We start from the raw sequence: 16332 nt of genomic DNA, 5'->3' as shown, positions 1-16332 counted from the left end.
CATGTCTTGGGGGGCATCTAGGTGTAGATAAAACCCAAGAGCGAGTCCTTCAGAGATTCTATTGGCTTGGGTGTCACATGGAAATTTTTAATTTCTGCCGATGCTGCCCTGTCAGCTAACTGCTCCTGTATCCCACTGTCAGGACTCTGAACATTTTTTATTACCTTTTTGTGCATTACTGCCCTTTTCCAAGATGGCATCTTTGGTCTCATGTTCACTGTGTCTTCCTGCTATAAAACTCCACCCCAGCCTTCAGTCTGTGCTAGAGTATTCTGCCTTGCATCCAGCTCCTGACCTCTAGTGACTCCCTGGCTATATACCTGCTCCTGTGAACCTGTGGGGTTATCCTGCTACTCTGCTCTGAGTTCCTGCTGCATACACCAGTTCCAGTAATCCTCCTTCATCTGCTGCTCGTGTTTGCTTCCATCTGCATTTGCTGGACATGTAAGCTGTTTCTGCTCTGCAAGAACCTGAGACTATTACCCAGACCTCCCTGGTTGAGCTAAGATATTATTTGAACTGCCTTATAAGCATATCTATCTGTGTTGTGGACTACAGTGTGTTCCAAATTATTATGCAAATGACATTTTTCTCGGATTTTCCTAAATGGTCGGTGCAAATGACAGTCAATCTAATATAAGTCATCACCCGTTAGATTATACATCAAATTTTATTGAAGAAACCTCCCAATGATAACAGTATAATCTCCAAAATGAATAAAAACTCAAGTAGAATTTCTAAACATTTGATATGTTTTAAAGAACTGAAAATGCTCATTTGTGGAATTTGCAGCATTAGGAGGTCACATTCACTGAAAAAAAAAGCTATTTAACTCCAAAACATCCTAACAGGCCAAGTTACATGTTAACATAGGACCCGTTCTTTGATATCACCTTCACAGTTCTTGCATCTATTGAACTTGTGAGTTTTTGGAGAGTTTCTGCTTGTATTTCTTTGCCAGAGCTGCTGTTTTGATGTGAACTGCCTCCCACCTTCATAGATCTCTTGCTTGATGATCCTCCAAAGGTTCTCTATAGGGTTGAGCTAAGGGGAAGATGGTGGACACACCATGAGTTTATCTCCTTTTATGTCCATAGCAGCCAATGACTCAGAGGGATTCTTTGCAGCATGAGATGGTGCATTGTCAGCATGAAGATGATTTTGCACTTGAAGGCACGTTTCTGCTTTTTATACCATGGAAGAAAGTTGTCAGTTAGAAACTCTATATACTTTGCAGAGGTCATCTTCACACCTTCAGGAACCTTAAAGGGCCCTACCAGCTGTTTCCCCATGATTCCGGTCCATATCATGACTCCTCCACTTCCTTGCTGACGTCGCAGCCTTGTTGGCAGGGCCGTATTTGCCACTAGGCACTTGAGGGCACGTGCCTAGGGCGGGGCCATGCGGGGGGGCGGCACCTGAGCAGGTGTGTGTGCTTTTTTTTTTTTTTTTTTAATGCAAAGTCCTGTCCGGCCGGGGTCACCTAAAGGCTTAAGCCCCTCCCCCCCTCGCCGCTGCCTCCTTGCCCATACACACTATGATTGATGCATACTCACCTCACCTGCTCCAGCGACGCCTGGTCTGCTCTCAGTGACTGCACCCTCGCTGTGTGAGCGGTCACATGGTACCGCTGATTAAGGTCATGACCTTAAATCAGCGGTACCACCTGACCGCTCATACAGGACGACGAGGGTGCTGCTCCGGGACACAGCACAGAGGTGGAGGATCCCGTTCTTCTGCGCGCCATGCGTGGTGTGAGGAGACAGCCAGGTGAGTATGATGACAGCCAGGGACGGGGGGAGCCGGGGAGGATGAAGGGGGAGGATGAAGGAGGAGGATCGGGGAGCCCGGCAGGCGGCAGCCACAAGATAGATGGGGAGCAGCGGGGCAGGCTGCCGATGAGCCACGCATGGGGGATGGGAGATGACGAGCCAGAGCCACCAATGCCACCATGCATGCATGCATGCATGCATACATACAGGGGGGGGATGGGAGATGAGCCACACATACAGGGGGGGATGGGAGATAAGCCAGAGCCACCATGCATACAGGGAGGGAGGGGGAGATGAGCCATGCATACAGGGGGGGGGTGACTATGAGCCATGCATACGGGGGGGGGGGGGTGAATATGAGCCATGCATACAGGGGGGGGGTGAATATGAGCCATGCATACAGGGGGGGTGTATATGAGCCATGCATACAGGGGGGGGTGTATATGAGCCATGCATACAGGGGGGGTGTATATGAGCCATGCATACAGGGGGGGTGTATATGAGCCATGCATACAGGGGGGGTGTATATGAGCCATGCATACAGGAGGGGGTGTATATGAGCCATGCATACAGGGGGGGGTGTATATGAGCCATGCATACAGGGGGGGTGTATATGAGCCATGCATACAGGGGGGGGTGTATATGAGCCATGCATACAGGGGGGGTGTATATGAGCCATGCATACAGGGGGGGTGTATATGAGCCATGCATACAGGGGGGTGTATATGAGCCATGCATACAGGGGGGGTGTATATGAGCCATGCATACAGGGGGGGGTGTATATGAGCCATGCATACAGGGGGGGGTGTATATGAGCCATGCATACAGGGGGGGTGTATATGAGCCATGCATACAGGAGGGGGTGTATATGAGCCATGCATACAGGGGGGGTGTATATGAGCCATGCACACAGGGGGGGGTGTATATGAGCCATGCATACGGGGGGGGTGTATATGAGCCATGCATACAGGGGGGGTGTATATGAGCCATGCATACAGGGGGGTGAATATGAGCCATGTATACGGGGGGGGTGAATATGAGCCATGTATACGGGGGGGGGGGTGAATATGAGCCATGCATACGGGGGGGGGGGGTGAATATGAGCCATGCATACAGGGGGGGAGTGTGAGCCATGCATACAGGCAGGGAATATGAGCCATGCATACAGGAGGGGGGGTCATTATACAGTATCATGGAGAACTGTGTGGCCACTATACAGTATTGAGCATCATGTGTGGCCATTGTACAGTATTGAGCATCATGTGTGGCCATTATACAATATGGAGCATCATGTGTGGCCGTTATACAGTATGGAGCATCATGTGTGGCAGTTATACAGTATGGAGCATCATGTGTGGCCGTTATACAGTATGGAGCATCATGTGTGGCCGTTATACAGTATGGAGCACTGTGTGGCCATTATACAGTATGGAGCATCATGTGTGGCCGTTATACAGTATGGAGCATCATGTGTGGCCGTTATACAGTATGGAGCACTGTGGCCATATTTTTTCGTTTATAATTATTGTATATAAAACAGTGTGATCAGCAGTGCTAAATGGCTGTGGTTGGGACGTGGATATGGGTGTGACTAGTTGTGAAATGGGTGTGGTCAGAGGCGTGGCCTAAAATTTGCCGCGGCACACTTTGTCTCCTTCCCTTCTTCAAAAGTTGGGAGGTATGGTACCGCATTTGCCAGATCATAAGTGCCGCAAATCCCATAGGGAATGAATGAGGCCGAACGCAGTGTTGCCGTAAGTGATCCGTTATGCGGCACATGCAGAAAAACTGCCGGATTTGCTGCAAAAGGCAACTTTCACATCAGCGATTCTTGCTAAAGTCACTGCCGATAGTGTCATACTCACCAAAGGGGGGGGGGGCAGCACTAAAAGTGCCTAGGGCAGCAGAAACCCTAAATACGGCCCTGCTTGTTGGGACATGGTGGCCATCCACCAACCATTCACTACTCCATCCATCTGGACCATCCAGGGTTGCTCAACACTCATCAGTAAACAAGACTGTTTGGAAATTAGTCTTTATCTATGTCTGGGCCCACTGGAACCGTTTCTGCTTGTGAACACTGTTTAGGGGTGGCCGAATAGTAGGTTTATGCACCACAGCAAGCCTTTGAAGGATCCCACACCTTGAGGTTCGAGGGACTCCAGAGGCATCAGCAGCTTCACATAACTCTTTGCTGCTTTGTAATGGTATTCTGGCAGCTGCTCTATTAATCCAATGAATTTGTCTGGCAGAAACCTTCCTCATTATGCCTTTATCTGCATGAACTCTTTCTGTGCTCTGTTTCAGTCACAAATCTCTTCACAGTATGATGATCACTCTTAAGTTTTCATGAAATATCTAATGTTCTCATACCTTGACCAAGGCATTGCACTATTTAACGCTTTTCAGCAGCAGAGAGATCCTTTTTATTTCCCGTATTGCTTGAAACCTGTGACCTGCTTAACAATGTGGAACATCATTTTTAAGTAGTTTTACTTTAATTAGAATCACTTAGAAAACTAGTTATCACATGTGTTTAAGATTGATTTCAGTGATCCATTGAGCCCTGAGACACAATATTATCCACGAGTATATATGAAAAACAAAACAATTAAATCTTTAAGACACTTAAATCCAATTTGCATAATAATTTGGAACACAGTGTAAGCAAGGACTTATTCGTGTCAAGTATCCTCAAGAATAATTGTGCTTCATAGACTTTCTGCATGATTGCATTTTCCTCTGAAGTTTCCTATAGACTGCAGAGCTGCATTTGATATTTGCACCAAGTGTTGTGGACTTGAGTTTCTCTCTGCACCTGTTTGAATCACAGTGTGATAATATAGACTTTACCACTTATAAAACTGTGTCCTGTAGTTGTCTTGTTCCACGCAAAGAGTCTCCTGAGTTATCCGCTATAATTATTACAGGATACTGTAGCCTAAAAAAAAAAGGAGACTGCTGGAACAATGACTGCAGAAAGCAGACTAGAGGAGGTGTTTTCCATATTTAGATCACTGCAGAAAGATGTGGAAGGTCTGCAAAAGAAGTTTGGAAGCTTTGAACTCAATCAACAAGTGTTTGGACAGACTTTGCAGGACTTAAGCACCCGCATGGCAGCCCAGGAAAACAAACTTGCTGGCATAGAGTCCCAGTATGGACGGGCTTTTCAGAACATAAGCACGCAAATAGCTGCACAAGCGACTTTTCTCTCTGGGCAACCGCCACCAGCTAGCCCACCTAAGTTGCCCCATTCAGATTTAATGGTGATCGCGACAAATTTCGTGGCTTTGTGAATCAATGTATGCTATATTTTGATGTGCATGCTGACCGTTTTCCTAATGATAGATCCAAAGTATTGTGTGTAATAATACTGCTGACCGCACGAGCGCTCGCCTGGGCTAATCCGATGATTGAGTCTCGTGACCCACTGTTAAATAACTTGGATGATTTCTTGGCTGCTATGGCATTAATGTTTGATGATCGTAATCACCGTGCAACCGCTGAATCTGCTTTATTGTCTTTACGCCAGGCAAAACGTTCTGTTATTGAGTATGCTACTGAATTCAGGAGATTAGCGGTAGATACCAATTGGGACAGTTATGCACAATTGCCTATTTTTAAAAGGGGTCTGTCTAGTATTGTAAAAGATGAACTAGCTCGCTCTGAGTCACCACAAGAGCTAGAGACATTTATACAGCATTGTGTGCGCATTGACATTCGCCTTACTGAGTGTAGGCAGGAGAACTTTGCTGCATATAACGGTATTTCTAACTTTTCCCTTCCTTCCAAAGAGCCTGCAGGTATAACATCTCGGGAGGTGGAGGAGGTGCCCATGGAAATTGATTCCGTTCAGAGGCGCGAGATCAATGAGCGCCGGGAGCATCACCTTCGTGAAAGTCTATGTTTCTACTGCGGCCAGTTTAACCACTTCTTGATCAATTGTCCTAAGGGTACCATCTCACATAACGATTTACCAACGATCACGACCAGCGATACGACCTGGCCGTGATCGTTGGTAAGTCGTTGTGTGGTTGCTGGGGAGCTGTCACACAGACCGCTCTCCAGCGACCAACGATGCCGAAGTCCCCGGGTAACCAGGGTAAACATCGGGTTACTAAGCGCAGGGCCGCGCTTAGTAACCCGATGTTTACCGTGGTTACCAGCGTAAAAGTTAAAAAAAACAAACAGTACATACTCACATTCCGGTGTCTGTCCCCCGGCGTTCTGCTTCTCTCCACTGTGTCTGCGCCAGCCGGAAAGCACAGCGGTGACGTCACCGCTGTGCTCGCTTTCCGGCTGGCCGGCGCTCACAGTGCAGAGAAGCAGAACGCCGGGGGACAGACACCGGAATGTAAGTATGTACGGTTTGTTTTTTTTTACTTTTACGCTGGTAACCACGGTAAACATCGGGTTACTAAGCGCGGCCCTGCGCTTAGTAACCCGATGTTTACCTTGGTTACAAGCGAACGCATCGCTGGATCGCTGTCACACACAACGATCCAGCGATGACAGCGGGAGATCCAGCGACGAAAGAAAGTTCCAAACGATCTGCTACGACGTACGATTCTCAGCAGGGTCCCTGATCGCTGCTGCGTGTCAGACACAGCGATATCGTATGGATATCGCTGGAACGTCACGGATCGTACCATCGTAGCGACAAAAGTGCCACTGTGAGACGGTACCCTAAGTGTCCTAGACGGCCTAACAAGGTGCTAGCAGCAGTAGGGGAGTATGACAACTGTGATGATGAATCTGACATCTCTGAATGTAGCCTGCCTTTAAACGCTATATTCCATTCACTTTCTATGACTTCACCCCCCAAGGAGCTTAAGGAAAAGAACTCTCACTGTTCTCTCCCTATTAAGATCCTGTGTTCAGGACAGTGGATTTCCAGTGAAGCTATGATTGACTCTGGTGCAGGTGGCAATTTCATGGATATCGCATTTGCCAAGGAACATGGTATTGAAATTCAGCAAAGAGCCTCTCCAATTACCATAGAAACAGGGGATGGGTCACCTTTAATCTCTGGGCCTGTGGATCAGGAGACCGTACCCCTTGAAATTTTGTTGGAGCCTAATCATCAGGAGCAACTTTCTTTCTTGCTAATTTCTTCTACTCATTTTCCTGTGATTTTAGGAATTCCTTGGTTGCGTTCTCAGAACACAATTATCAACTGGGAGACCAAGGAGATTATCTTTCCAACAAGGAGCAACTCAGCGTTAACAGAAGCTGTCCCTGAGTCCACGGCTACGGAACCACATGTACAGGTATTTTCTTTACCTCCAGCATATAAAGAGTTCTCTGACATCTGTGACAAGAAGAATGCAGATCAGCTTCCTCCACACAGGCATTATGACTGTCCCATTGAGTTGCTTCCTGGGGCAGCTATTCCTTTTGGTAACGTATACCCTTTGGCGGCACCTGAGCTTCAAGCCTTAAAGAAGCATATTGATGAAAATCTGGCCAAAGGCTTCATACGTAGTATTGAGCATTCCGATACCGCAAGTATCGGGTATCGGCCGATTTTTGGGGTATCGGAATTCCGATACCGAGTTCCGATATTTTGCGATATCGGGAATCGGGATCGGGATGCATATTCATGTGTAAAATAAAGAATAAAAATAAAAAATAGGGATATACTCACCCTCTGACGCGCCCTGGTTGTAACCGCTGCAACCGGCAGCCTCCGTTCCTAAGAATGAGCGAGTGAAGGACCTGCGATGACGTCGCGGTCGGTCTTGTGATTGGTCGCGTAACCGCTCACGCGACCAATCACAAGCCGCGACGTCATCGAAGGTCCTTCACTCGCTCATTCTTAGGAACGGAGGCTGCCGGTTGCAGCGGTTACAACCAGGGCGCGTCAGAGGGTAAGTATATCCCTATTTTTTTTTTTTATTCTTTATTTTACACATGAATATGGGTCCCAGGGCCTGAAGGAGAGTTTCCTCTCCTTCAGACCCTGGGAACCATCCAGGATCACTTCCGATATTTGTGTCCCATTGACTTGTATTGGTATCGGTATCGGCGATATCCGATATTTTTCGGATATCGGCCGATACAATCCGATACCGATACTTTCAAATATCGGAAGGTATCGCTCAACACTATTCATACGTCCATCTTCCTCACCAGCAGGGGCACCTATCTTTTTTGTAAAGAAGAAGGATGGGACCCTGTGTTGACTATCGGGAACTCAATAAGGTAACCGTACGAAACCATTACCCTTTGCCTCTGATTCCCGAATTACTGGAAAGAGTCCGCCATGCTAAGGTGTTCTCTAAACTGGATCTTCGTGGGGCTTATAATTTGGTGCGTATTCATCCAGGGGATGAGTGGAAGACAGTATTCAGATGCCGGTATGGACACTTTGAATCTCTTGTGATGCCCTTCGGGCTTTGTAACGCCCCTGCAACATTTCAACACCTTGCTAATGACATTTTCAGAGATTTGTTGGGCCACTTTGTAGTGATCTATTTGGACGATATACTAATCTTTTCTGACTTTCTACAGGAACATGAAGAACATGTCAAAACTGTTTTAAGATGTCTGAAAGAGAACCAGCTGTATATTAAGAAGGAGAAATGCGAGTTCCATCATTCTGAGATACAGTTCTTAGGTTATATCATCTCTCCCCAGGGGCTGGACATGGAATCTGGTAAGATTCAGGCTATCCTTGACTGGCCAGTACCCAAGAACGTTAAGGAGGTCCAACGTTTTATTGGTTTTGCAAATTTCTACAGACGCTTCATTCGAAATTTTTCTGATATTGTCCGTCCCATTACTTCCTTGACAAAGAAGGAAAAGCCCTTTAAGTGGTCATCACAGGCTCAAGAAGCTTTTGATTAGCTTAAGATCTGTTTCACATCAGCACCGCTGTTGATACACCCAGATCCAACACTTTCTTTCATTGTGGAGGTGGACGCTTCTGATAATGCTTTGGGGGCTATTCTCTCCCAAAGAACTGGAGAGAAGGGTCTGCTACATCCTTGTGCTTTCTTTTCCCGTAGACTAACCTCAGCAGAGAAGAATTACGACATGGGAGACAAGGAATTGCTGGCTATTATTGCGGCTTTCAAAGAATGGAGGCATCGTCTGCAAGGAGCTGCACAACAGATCATAGTGCAAACTGACCATCGCAATTTAGAGTTCCTTAGATCCGCTAGATGTCTTTCTCCTCATCAGGCTCATTGGAACTTATTTTTAAATCAATTTAACTTTGTTATCTTGTACCGTCCAGGTTCTTGTAATGGGAAGGCTGATGCTTTATCCCGAATCCATGCTGCGGATTCCGTACCTGGAGCCCTGTCCAAGACCATTCTATCTGATGCCATTTTCATCGGAGTTATCCACGATCAGGACTTGTGGAAGGAGTGCAGGGAGGCCTATGACGGTGATGTATTTCTGGCCAACCCACCTGTGAATATTAATCTTGTCTTTAAGGATGGCATGTGGTTCAGAGATCGACGTATCTACGTCCCTGAGGTCATCCGTCTGCAGATCCTCAAGTTGGTACATGACTCCAAGTTGGCTGGTCACAGGGGGGTACAGAAGACACAAGAGTTCCTGAGCCGATTCTTCTGGTGGCCAACTTGCCTGAAGGATACCAAGGACTATGTTCTCTCTTGCGAGGTATGTGCTCGTTACAAGACTCCTCATGTGGCACCTATGGGTCTTCTACAACCATTACCTGTTCCGTCCCCCCCTTGGGGGTCTATATCAATGGACTTTATTGTGGAGCTGCCTACATCGGGGGGCATGAATACAATCATGGTGGTAATTGATCGCCTGACTAAAGCTGCTCGTTTTGTTCCGTGCACCGGCCTCCCCTCAGCTAAAGATACAGTGAACTTGGTTATGCAGAATGTCTTTCGGTTGCATGGGGTTCTGGATGAGATCATCTCTGACCACGGAGTGCAGTTCATTTCAAAATTCTGGAAGGGGTTTTGCTCTGCACTCAATATTAATGTCTGTCTCTCTTCCACTTACCATCCCCAGACAAATGGTCAGACTGAGCGTACCAACCAGACACTGGAACAATATCTAAGATGCTGTCAGCCATTTCCAGGATGATTGGTTGGAGTTGCTGCCGTTAGCCGAATTTTCATATAACAATTCTCAGAGCGCCTCCACTAAATTTACACCTTTCTTTGCCATTCTGGGTTATCATCCATGTATCTTACCTAGGTCTCCAATTAATTCTCTGGTTCCGGAAGTCGAGGAAAGGCTGACTGCGATGAAGCAAAATCTGGAGGTTCTGAAGGAATCCCTGACCACAGCTCAAGAACGTTATAAGAGATCGGCTGATAGATTCCGTAAACCTGCACCCATGTTCAAGGTAGGAGATTCCGCGTGGTTAGCAACTAAGAATCTGAAGATAAACGTTCCTTCACAAAAACTTGGACAGAAATTCATTGGCCCTTTCAAGATTAACGGTATTGTGAGCTCTGTGGCCTGCCGGGTGAAGCTGCCTAGGACTATGAAGGTACACCCAGTTTTTCATGTATCTTTACTAAAGCCTGTATCTCCTAATACCTTCGAGGGACATGTTGTGCCACCTCTGCAGCCTGTGGTGATTGATGGGTAAGAACAATTTGTGGTGGAGGAAATTGTTGATTCCAGGATTCGCAGGAATCGGCTCCAATATCTGATAAGATGGCAGGGATATCCCCCTGAGAAAGACTCTTGGGAACCTGTGGAAAACATCAATGCCCAACAGAAGATTTCTCATTTTCATCAGAGATTCCCTGAGAAACCAGGTCCAGAATCGTCCTGTGGCCGCTTCTAAGGAGGGAGTAATGTCAGAACTCTGAACATTTTTTATTAACTTTTTGTGCATTACTGCCCTTTTCCAAGATGGCGTCTTTGGTCTCATGTGCACTGTGTCTTCCTGCTATAAAACTCCACCCCAGCCTTCAGTCTGAGCTAGAGTATTCAGCCTTCTGCCTATAATTATTACAGGGGATAACTCAGGAGAACAAGACAACTACAGGACACAGTTTTGCAAGTGGTAAAGTCTATATTATCACACGGTGATTCAAACAGGTGCAGAGAGAAACTCAAGTCCACAAAACTTGGTGTAAATATTAAACGCAGCTTAAACAGTCTATAGGGAACTTCAGAGGAAAATGCAATCACGCAGAAAGTCTATGAAGCACAGTTATTCTTGAGGATACTTAACATGAATAAGTCCTTGTTTTAGTCCAAACATAGATAGATATGCTTATAAGGCAGTTCAAGCAATGTCTTATCTCAACCAGTAAGGCCTGGGTGATAATCTCAGGTTTAAGCAGAGCAGCAACAGCTTACATGTCCAGCAAATGCAGATGGGAATAAACACGAGCAGCAGATGAAGGAGGATTACTGGAAACTGGTGTATGCAGCAGGAACTCAGAGCAGAGTAGCAGGATCTCCACACAGGTTCACAGGAGCAGGTATATAGCCAGGGAGTCATCAGAGTCAGGAGCTGGATGCAAGGCAGAATACTCTAGCACAGACTGAAGGCTGGGGTGGAGTTTTATAGCAGGAAGACACAGTGCACATGAGACCAAAGACGCCATCTTGGAAAAGGGCAGTAATGCACAAAAGGTAATAAAAATGTTCAGAGTCCTGACAGGCCTCTACGGGGTTCTCACAGTTTGAGTTGTTATATGGACGGCATCCTCGGGGTCTTCTCGACATTACAACATTACCTGGGAAGTGGCGGCAACACCCCACCAAAGCGTTATCGAACATGAGGCCCAGATGCAGGACAGGATCACGAGTGTATTGCTGATTCTGAGGGAGAGCCTTCTCCAAGCACAAGAGGCCCAGGCCAGAGTTTACAATCGGTCAGAAAGAATAGGAAAGTTTAGCCCTGGAGACCCGTTATTGGTGTTGAACCCCACATTTGAAAGTTCCTGGCCAAGTGACAAGGGCCTTACAAGGTGGTCGAAAAGTTGAGTGATGTCAACTACAAGGTCCACCAACCAGGGAGAAGAAAACCGTACCAGGTGTACCAAATTAACTTGCTGAAACCTTGACAAGCAGGGATCCAGTAGAAGCAAGTGCTTAGGGGCCCATCCTGAAACCAGAGTCAAGGATGTCACAGTTTCAGAGACACTGTAAATATAGAAAAACTGACTGAACAGCCATCTAGTCTGAACTGGTGCATAACCAAAAAGTCTTACATAGCAAATAGATAATGGCTGCACTCAAGTTTATTGTGCTAAAGCAAGGAAATGTGCAATACATGAAATGTGAACAGCATAATGGCTTGTGAAATTTATGAAAAAACACATGAGATTTTTAGCACAAATTTGGCCAAATGTTGTGAGCCCATTCACCAAACGTCAAGGTAATCTCAGATTGAATGGGTAACTAACCTGTCTGCCTAGTGTGAACACTTACCTATGGCTAATAAAATGGTAAAGCCTGTATTTATAGAGGAGGTTAGAACCAACTGTGTTTGGATGTAATTAAAATCACAGCATGGTGAAGGGCGGGGCGTTCAAGTCAGAAAAAGCAATACATAGTAAATATAGAAAAACTGACTGAACAGCCATCTAGTCTGAACTGGTGCATAACCAAAAAGTCTTACATAGCAAATAGATAATGGCTGCACTCAAGTTTATTGTGCTAAAGCAAGGAAATGTGCAATACATGAAATGTGAACAGCATAATGGCTTGTGAAATTTATGAAAAAACACATGAGATTTTTAGCACAAAATTTGGCCAAATGTTGTGAGCCCATTCACCAAACGTCAAGGTAATCTCAGATCGAATGGGTAACTAACCTGTCTGCCTAGTGTGAACACTGACCTATGGCTAATAAAATGGTAAAGCCTGTATTTATAGTATTTTATTAGCCATAGGTAAGTGTTCACACTAGGCAGACAGGTTAGTTACCCATTCGATCTGAGATTACCTTGACGTTTGGTGAATGGGCTCACAACATTTGGCCAAATTTTGTGCTAAAAATCTCATGTGTTTTTTCATAAATTTCACAAGCCATTATGCTGTTCACATTTCATGTATTGCACATTTCCTTGCTTTAGCACAATAAACTTGAGTGCAGCCATTATCTATTTGCTATGTAAGACTTTTTGGTTATGCACCAGTTCAGACTAGATGACTGTTCAGTCAGTTTTTCTATATTTACTATGTATTGCTTTTTCTGACTTGAACGCCCCGCCCTTCACCATGCTGTGATTTTAATTACATCCAAACACAGTTGGTTCTAACCTCCTCTATAAATACAGGCTTTACCATTTTATTAGCCATAGGTAAGTGTTCACACTAGGCAGACAGGTTAGTTACCCATTCGATCTGAGATTACCTTGACGTTTGGTGAATGGGCTCACAACATTTGGCCAAATTTTGTGCTAAAAATCTCATGTGTTTTTTCATAAATTTCACAAGCCATTATGCTGTTCACATTTCATGTATTGCACATTTCCTTGCTTTAGCACAATGAACTTGAGTGCAGCCATTATCTATTTGCTATGTAAGACTTTTTGGTTATGCACCAGTTCAGACTAGATGGCTGTTCAGTCAGTTTTTCTATATTTACTATGTATTGCTTTTTCTGACTTGAACGCCCCGCCCTTCACCATGCTGTGATTTTAATTACATCCAAACACAGTTGGTTCAAACCTCCTCTATAAATACAGGCTTTACCATTTTATTAGCCATAGGTAAGTGTCATGATTCCCAATGGCAGGGAATTTGTCAACATAACACGGGCAAAAACAGGACGAGCTCTAGGGTGATGGAACCTGAGCTGACCGCGATCCTGAACCTCAACACTCAACTAACAGTAGCCGGGGGACGTTCCTGGGGGGCCCCTAGACGTCTCGCGCCAGCCGGAGATCTAGCTTCCCCTATCAGAAGAATATCAGACCTCACTTGCCTCCAGAGAAATATTCCCACAGAGATAGCAGCCTCCCACATATAATGACGGTGAAATGAGAGGAAGGCACAAACGTAGTTATGAAAACAGATTCAGCAAAATGAGGCCCGCTTAAGCTAGATAGCAGAGGATACAAAAGGTGAACTGCGCGATCAGCTGAAAAACCCTTCAAAATACCATCCTGAAATTACTTGAACTCATGTGCCAACTCATGGTACATGAGTGGTAATTTCAGCCCACTAGAGCAACCAGCAGCAGAGAATTACATATCTGCAAGCTGGACTAAAAAAACATGAAAGCAATCATGAAACAGGGAAATACAGACTTAGCTTTTCTTGAAGGCCTAGGAGCAGGTAACAGAGACACACACTGATACATTGATAGCCGGCAAGGGAATGACAGGAAAGCCAGGTTAAATAGGAAACACCCAGCCACTGATGGACAGGTGGAAACCAGAGACCGCAACCCACCAAAGTCACCCAGTACCAGTTGTAACCACCAGAGGGAGCCCAAAAACAGAATCCACAACAGTACCCCCCCCCTTGAGGAGGGGTCACCGAACCCTCACGAGAACCCCCAGGGCGATCAGGATGAGCTCCATGGAAGGCGCGGACCAAATCAGTCGCATGAACATCAGAGGCGACCACCCAGGAATTATCCTCCTGACCATAACCCTTCCACTTAACCAAATACTGGAGTTTACGTCTGGAAACACGAGAATCCAAGATCTTCTCAACAACATACTCCAATTCTCCCTCCACCAGCACCGGAGCAGGAGGCTCAACCGAAGGAACAACGGGCACCTCATACCTCCGCAATAACGACCGATGGAACACATTATGAATAGCAAACGATGCTGGGAGATCCAAACGAAAAGATACAGGGTTAAGAATCTCCAAGATCTTATAAGGACCGATGAACCGAGGCTTAAACTTGGGAGAAGAGACCTTCATAGGGACAAAACGAGAAGACAACCACACCAAGTCCCCAACACGAAGTCGGGGACCCACGCGGCGACGATGATTAGCAAACTGCTGAGCCTTCTCCTGAGACAACTTCAAATTGTCCACCACCTGATTCCAAATCTGATGTAACCTATCCACCACCACGTCCACTCCAGGACAATCCGAAGGCTCCACCTGGCCAGAGGAAAAACGAGGATGAAACCCCGAATTACAAAAGAAAGGAGAAACCAAAGTAGCAGAACTAGCCCGATTATTAAGGGCAAATTCGGCCAGTGGCAAAAAGGCAACCCAGTCATCTTGATCAGCAGAAACAAAACACCTTAAATAAGTTTCCAAGGTCTGATTAGTTCCCTCCGTCTGGCCATTCGTCTGAGGATGGAATGCAGACGAGAAAGACAAATTAATGCCCATCTTAGCACAAAACGTCCGCCAAAATCTAGACACAAACTGGGATCCCCTGTCCGAAACGATATTCTCCGGAATCCCATGCAAACGAACCACGTTCTGAAAAAACAAAGGGACCAACTCAGAGGAGGAAGGCAACTTAGGCAAGGGTACCAAATGAACCATCTTAGAAAAGCGGTCACACACAACCCAGATAACGGACATTTTCTGTGAGACAGGGAGATCTGAAATAAAATCCATGGAAATGTGCGTCCAAGGCCTCTTCGGAATAGGCAAGGATAACAACAACCCACTGGCCCGAGAACAGCAAGGCTTAGCCCGAGCACACACTTCACAAGACTGCACGAAGGTGCGCACATCCCTTGACAAGGAAGGCCACCAAAAAGACCTGGCCACCAAGTCTCTAGTACCAAATATTCCAGGATGACCAGCCAACACAGAAGAATGGACCTCGGAGATGACTCTACTGGTCCAATCATCCGGAACAAACAGTCTTTCTGGTGGACAACGATCAGGTTTATCCGCCTGAAACTCCTGCAATGCACGTCGCTAGTCTGGGGAAACGGCGGACAATATTACCCCATCCCTAAGGATGCCAGTAGGCCCAGAGTCTCCAGGAGAGTCAGGCACAAAACTCCTGGAAAGAGCATCTGCCTTCACATTCTTTGAACCTGGCAAGTATGAAACCACAAAATTGAAACGAGAAAAAAACAACGACCAACGAGCCTGTCTAGGATTCAAATGTCTGGCAGACTCAAGGTAAATCAGATTTTTGTGATCAGTCAAGACCACCACACGATGTCTAGCACCCTCAAGCCAATGACGCCACTCCTCAAATGCCCACTTCATGGCCAAAAGCTCCCGATTACCCACATCATAATTGCGCTCGGCGGGCGAGAATTTTCTAGAAAAGAACGCACATGGCTTCATCACCGAGCCATCGGAACTTCTCTGTGACAAAACCGCCCCCGCTCCAATCTCGGAAGCATCAACCTCAACTTGAAAAGGAAGTGAAACATCTGGTTGACATAACACAGGAGCAGAAGAAAACCGGCGCTTAAGTTCCTGAAAGGCCTCCACAGCCGCAGGAGACCAATTAGCAACATCAGCACCCTTTTTAGTCCAATCAGTCAAAGGTTTAACAACACTGGAAAAATTAGAAATGAACCGACGATAAAAATTAGCAAAACCCAAGAACTTCTGAAGACTCTTAACAGATGTAGGCTGTGTCCAGTCACAAATCGCCTGAACCTTGACGGGATCCATCTCAATAGTAGAAGGAGAAAAAATGTACCCCAAA

The sequence above is a fragment of the Ranitomeya variabilis genome, chromosome 3 (assembly GCF_051348905.1).
Source record: "Ranitomeya variabilis isolate aRanVar5 chromosome 3, aRanVar5.hap1, whole genome shotgun sequence".
Classification (NCBI taxonomy): Eukaryota; Metazoa; Chordata; class Amphibia; order Anura; family Dendrobatidae; genus Ranitomeya; species Ranitomeya variabilis.
The sequence above is the reverse complement of the archived record's forward strand: the minus strand, read 5'-3'. Positions refer to the sequence as shown.